We start from the raw sequence: 6,520 nt of genomic DNA, 5'->3' as shown, positions 1-6,520 counted from the left end.
GAGCCTCTCTGTTTCCATGTCATTTAACAAGGTGCCGTCGCCTTCGTAAGAGAGGTTCTTTGAATTTGTACGCTTAATGAATAAATTAACTTAAAAAAGGGTCAATCTGCCACATGTTTATGAAGCATTATGCAAATAGGGAAGAAATAGGTCGGATGGTAAGTGGATGGTAATGGGAGGGGGGGGGGGGGGTAGATGGTACATTTCAGCGCTGATACTTAAACATAAAAGCGAGATTCAAGAACATTGTTGGTGGTATGGAGCATGTCATATTGTCATGATGGAGGAGTAACCATCTGTAACAAATCTCGCACCACATCATCTTCCCTGCTGCTTTATTCAGAAATCTGTATAAATGTCCCTGTTCAAATAATTCCAGAGATTGCCTTGGTTTAAGGATTTCCCATTTCCATCCTTTGTGGTCTCCAACATTCCAGAATATACTCTGTGTCCCATATTGTTACAGTGCTAAATCAGAACCTGGACTCCGCATGGGTGGTGCAGCACTGGACACACCCAATCAGAGCTCATGCATACAATCACTCCGCCCACTGCTCAACACCTAATATTAAATATCTGAAAATAATCAAATAAAGATTAAAGCAAAGTTTAAAGACTGGACAATTTCTATTTAAAGGCTTTTGCTTTATTGTTTAAAAATAAGAGCAGAATATAAAATAACTCATGGAATTCAAATACATTTTTCTAGGAAGACTTATACATATGCCAATGCAAAGAGAGAGGAGAAAAAAGAAAGAGGAAAGAACAAGGTAGTGAAAGGTAGATGATGGTGCTGGGAGGGAAATATGGACAAAGGTTGGGCAATGGAGTTTCCAGGTTTCAGGACACAGCGTGATAATGTTTTAATACCAAACTGAGATTTCTCTCATTAACGTCTTCTTCTTGTCTGTTCTCTAGAAGTAAACAAATAAAAATGTCTGCAGGCGGCCCGCTGCTCCACAGATGTGCCATCCTTATTGCCACCCTTCACCAATGTCTTGCACCATAAATTGCCAAATGCTGCTGGTTGCATGCCGCTATTCTCTAAGGATTAGTACTCTGCCGTCAGATTTCTTCAACTATTTAAAGTGAGCGTTTTACAAGTCTGTATAGATTTATTCCTGACCACTGTCATACCCTTCACCCCTTCTTCCTTTAATTCCTTCCTTTCATTACAAAATTGTACAATGTTTCCTATTTATTATATGAAACATTTATTCAACATTGGTTGTAATATCTCCACATTTTTTAATAATTATTATTTACCTGCAACATTGCAACCCCATTCACTTTCTTTGATCTTCAATCGGTAACTTTGTCCAGGCTGGGATGATTTCATACAGGCAGAAGGAAGCATATCCTCAGTTTCCTCACCCCCTGTGATCAGAGTGCAACATTGTAACTTTGTAGCAAATGTGGGGCACTGGAAGACAGGATTGTGTACAATGTATATGTATGTAGGGTGAGCTCCAGAATTTGGGTCTGAAATGGAGGAAAGAAATGTAATAATTTTCTATATTCTGTTCTGGATCTTGGAGGCTTTTTCAAATTTTGGAGATAAAAAGCCAACTGTTAGGAGACAATTATCTGGTGGAGATCTCATTCAGTAAGCCACCGCAGGTTAGGGTGTCCTGTTTTTCTCTAATAGCCGCATCCCCGGATTCCCTTTAGCTGTGAATGTTCTCTCCGCATCCCCTGCTCTGAGACTGTGTGCAGCCGAGGGGGATTTGGTGTTATGCTTCAGCCAATGAGCAAAGTAGTTCCTGATCTCAATACCACTGCTCATTGCCATTGGCTCGTAGGACTTCATAGCTCTATTTCTTTCAGTCCCCAGTCCCTGTTGTAGTGTAAAGCCGGGCTGACCTGCTGCTGGTGTGGGATTGACTGCTGACTCTGCCTGTTCCTAACCCTGTGACTGTATGCAACGGTGTGCTGGGCAAAGCAACTAATCCCTGGAGGCTGAGCAAGGGCTTAATGTAGATAAGAGTGCAGAGTTATATTGGAGGACTGGTGTCTGGCGAGCACTTGTGCTGGACCAGGGCCTTACACCTGCAGGTCTAAGGTTCATGTTTTACCTGTTGGACAGATCTCAACTATATCTGAGTGAATTAAGCTAGAGATTCTCCATTTCACTTGGAAATGGTGTCCCAGTCCACCAGCATTTACAGAATAGAATTTGCTGTAGTCCTGGCAATGCAAGTTACATGATCTCTGCAATAGGAGAAGATACAAAAGTGCTCACTATGGGTCTGATTTGTGAAAGCTCTCCAAGGTTGTGGAGGAAAAACTCCGTCAAATCCGTCAAACTAGGTGATCCAGCAAACCTGGAATGGATTTCTTCAAAGTCATTTGCTATTTGTTAGCAAATGTTTTCAATCCTGGACCAGATCCATTCCAGGTTTGCTGGATTACTTAGCTTCACTGATAAAAGTGTATCCTCTCCAGCCTTGGAGAGCTTATATCAGGTCCTATGAATCATATTTGTGCTTTCATGACTACCACAACCACATCCAATGATGTAAACTAATGACTGGTTTAATTCCTAATCCACAACTGCAGCTGTGATGAAAGACTTTGTTCCAAGAAAAGAAAAGGATAGAACCAAAGAGGCCATGTTACATATCTAAGGAATTATACCAGTATTTATTGTCATATTTTGGAGACCGATGTCCCTTTAAAAATGGTCTGTCGAAGAATCGATGCGTCCTTATGAAAGTCATGAAAGTTATTGCGAGGAAAAAAAATTAAATACTTTTTAATTTTTTAAATTTTTTTCTCCATCTCATCAATCTGTTCAAAATCCAAAAGAAGTCTCTGTACTTCTGTGCTAATTAGTTCTTATGAAAGACTTACAGGCTGCGGAGCTGGAAAGGTCTTGCATTCCTTTAGATTTACAGTGACATTTTTTGCCATTTTCAGTTTTATTCGACTTTATTGAACATTTTTTCCTTTTCTCTCCCATGCTGAGAGACTCATGTTCAGAAATATGCAAATCCCGTTACCATCTGCCGCATTATTTGAAGCAAATGGCTTTTGTGAGCACGGCAGTTTGCATCGCGGGTCCTCTTGAGGAAGAAAAGCAAAAAAAAAAGAAAGTATGATTTTTCTTTATTCGGTTTACAGAGAATAACTAAGTGGAGAGGTCCCCTCCCGGCTGAAGCCGCCATTAGCGGATGTTGGGTTAACCGCCTCCGGCGCGAACCTTGTGTATCGCTCAACGTGCTGAGCTCGATTTGATTAAGTGCTTGTTGTGCGGACGGTGAATTAAGCATCTTCTATTCAGGAGATCTGCGGGATTGTGCGCCAAAAACATCTCGTCCTGTAAAATATACAATGAATAGAAAAAGCTGCTGCTGAGGAGGCGGATGTGTGATTTGATAAAGCAGAGAAGGTTCACCCTGCATGTGATACAACAATGACAGCTTAGAAACTTCTGTCTTCAAAAATTAAATATTGCAATCCTACAATGATCAGAACATTTTCTGGTTTTAATGAGAAAGGTTTCCTAATTGCTTTTATGTTGGCAGATTACCAACCCCAATCGGGCGTCATAGACCGAAGAAAGTGCTTGTGCTGGATGAGAGGAGACTGAGAACAAAGGTGAGTGTTCCAATGTTAGCTTTGCATGAACTCCTGGTGGCAGGTATTGGTTTCATTGGGGTGGGGGTAGTGCAGAATATTACAGATGGGTCTGTGTTGATCAGTTTCAGATGCTTTTATATTGAAAAATGAATCTGACTTCCTGTTGACCTCCTATTGATCTGCATCTTATCTGCTTGAAGTGGGTTTTGCATTCCCATTGACTTGTTTGAGAATGCAAAAGTTTAAACTGAGTCCATCAGTCAGGCCCGTATGGAGATTTGGCTCACGTAACAGCTTGAAAATAGAAACATCCATCATCATCACCTAGGCATATAGCAGTAAAGCCGATTTTGAATTTTGGATGACCTTAATTTTGGATGAATTTATGAATTCAGATGACCAAATCCAAATGTCTTTATTAGTTTTGGCAGTTTGGATTCCCAAAAGGCTTCTGAGAAAAAAAGAGACCAAACTCTGGCTTATATATGAATCTGCTGTTGCCTGAGACTCTTGTCTTGATTGCCAGTTCCACCAGGTCCCCCTTCTATCTTAGTTTCCCTGGTGGAATTGTTAAAGGAAGTGGCTCGGGCTGTTTTTTGGCCCCATAATCTTCTCAGTGAGGGCTGCCAGAAGCTTCCAAACCATTATGCACAACATTGCATCATTTTCTGATCTATAATACAGATTTTTATGGAGTTTGGACTTCAATGGGACTTGCGGTTTGGGAATTTCTGAATTTCAGAGGCTCAAAAAAAATTCTATGTATTATTCAGCCAACGATGCTTTTGAAAGTAATTTTGAATTACAGCCAACAGAAAAAGTAAAGTTTTCTTACAAATATTGTTTTTCTTTAGAAAGAAGTTCTTAGATGCCATTTATCAGCCATTAAAAGGTGTTGCCTAAACTCCGAACCTTCCACATGGATTGATGGCTATGAGACTCTACAAAGCAAAAAGATGGAGGAGCAGATGAGGTATTAATAATGGTGATGATTATATGGTGGAACTGGTGGATTATAATGATAATAGTGGTGGATGCACCGAAAATCCAATAGATACAACGTAAAAAAGTCAAATGATATGAAACGTGAGGCAGCTCAATGTCAGGATCTGTGTCAAGTTGTTAAAATTCATAATTTCTGAAGGATGGTGCAGTGCTAGAACAAGCTAAACTAAACCTGCAATAGTCACCTGTCCCCGTTCTGAACCATCTTGACTGTCCACCCTTGGATGAATGAACTTCCGAGTTCATTGTTTCCCGACACACTCAAGGGAAGACGGGATTTCTGGGTATCTTGGCAGAGCTGAGCTTTTTTGATGGATACCAGAGCAATCAAGCAGGTAGGAAGGATTTTTGTAGAAGGGACATTTCATGTCCCTTTCTAGAATAATGACTTGGCTGATAATGGATTTTTAGTTGAACTTTAGTTCTGCTTTAAATTGTATGTACCCCCTAAGAACAAAAGGGGGAGAATGGTCTTCTGTGCTCATTCCTACTCCTTCAAAACAAAGTGATGACATAATAACATACTTCTTTCCAATCCTCAGAATGAAAACTCCTAACTGTATCTCCATGTTACTATTGTGTTTGCATGGTCTCCTCCTGTGATCAGAAGGCCAGTGTAGTATTGTGTGTGATATAGTGTATAGTATTGTGTGTAGTATTGTGTGTGATATTGTGTGTAGTATTGTGTGTAGTATTGTGTGTGATATAGTGTATAGTATTGTGTGTAGTATTGTGTGTGGTATTGTGTGTAGTATTGTGTGTGATATTGTGTGTAGTATTGTGTGTAGTATTGTGTATGGTATTGTGTGTAGTATTGTGTGTAGTATTGTGTGTGGTATTGAGTATCTCTTCCCTATTAAAGGCCACTTGTGTAAATGATTTGTCGTTTAATCTCATTGTCAGCTCATCACAATGGAAAAAACATATTTCTTGTTTGTTTTTGTGCACTAGCTGAACATCCAAGTTTTTGCACTTAAAACAATGGTTTGAAGAGGAAACCTGAGTATCAAAGGTACGCTGGCATGAATTCAGGGACAAGGACCCAGGTGTTTGATACAGCTGCCAACATGACGCTGTTAGTCGGCTGCAAAATGTGCAGCACGGAGAAATGTGTGAGCAGCGATTATAGAACCAAAAAAGGTTATTTGTATGAGAACACTTAAATGTGGAATAAAGGAAAACTATACAGACGGAAATATGGAGGCTTCTAATGCTGAAGGATCTAAAGGAGAACAAGCCATGGAAACCAGTTCTGTTCCAAGTACCCATCACAAGACATTATGTAGCCTTGCAAATGAGCAAAATTACAAAATAAACACTAAAAAAAAACAAATGGTGTGTTCTGCCCAAGCTTTCCAAAAACTATTGTTGTATTTTGTTCAAAACTAAAGCAATTCTCCTCCTCTCTGGCCCCATGGGTTACCATCTTGATTCTCTTATAATTGTTTCATCCTCACAACGGAGATCTTTCCAAAGTTTTCCTTACCCCAACCAGTGGCAAATCAATAGATCTTTGGGCCCCAATTCAGAATTTTGACCTTGGCATCTCCTTCCACGGCAATTCTACATCTCTGCTGATGGTCTTCTAGCTAAAGACCTATGGACACCAGTGCTAATTTTTGATTAGACCCTAACCACAACCTCTTTCACATCAGGAGCCCCCTTTTGTTCCAAGATCACCTCTTTATAGCATAGTTCTCCCAATTATATTCAAATAAGAATTCCTTTTACATCCGAGCATTCCCAACCTTAAAATCGTGACAACCCCCCCCCCCCCCATTTTATTAGACTTGTCAGGGCTCCTCCTTTACATTATAGTCCCACCTTTACACTTTTACATCCCCTTTTTCATTAAAGTCCCATGTTCACATCAGAGTTCTTCCCCCACCTTTTTTATGCGAATACCATCATTTCCATCGTAATCCTACATTCT

At 40.1% G+C, this 6,520-nt stretch overlaps 1 long non-coding RNA gene across 1 annotated transcript; it reads left to right on the top strand.

Annotated features, from left to right (window-relative positions):
- The first annotated feature begins 3,095 nt into the window (after nt 1-3,095).
- Nucleotides 3,096-5,853, top strand: LOC140342659 (uncharacterized). The gene is made up of 3 exons (XR_011923119.1): nt 3,096-3,600; nt 4,437-4,555; nt 5,539-5,853. It is a non-coding gene; the product is annotated as an uncharacterized lncRNA (long non-coding RNA).
- The last annotated feature ends 667 nt before the right edge of the window (nt 5,854-6,520 follow it).

This window comes from Pyxicephalus adspersus, chromosome 12 (assembly GCF_032062135.1).
Source record: "Pyxicephalus adspersus chromosome 12, UCB_Pads_2.0, whole genome shotgun sequence".
NCBI classification, from domain to species: Eukaryota; Metazoa; Chordata; class Amphibia; order Anura; family Pyxicephalidae; genus Pyxicephalus; species Pyxicephalus adspersus.
The sequence above is the reverse complement of the archived record's forward strand: the minus strand, read 5'-3'. Positions and strand labels throughout refer to the sequence as shown.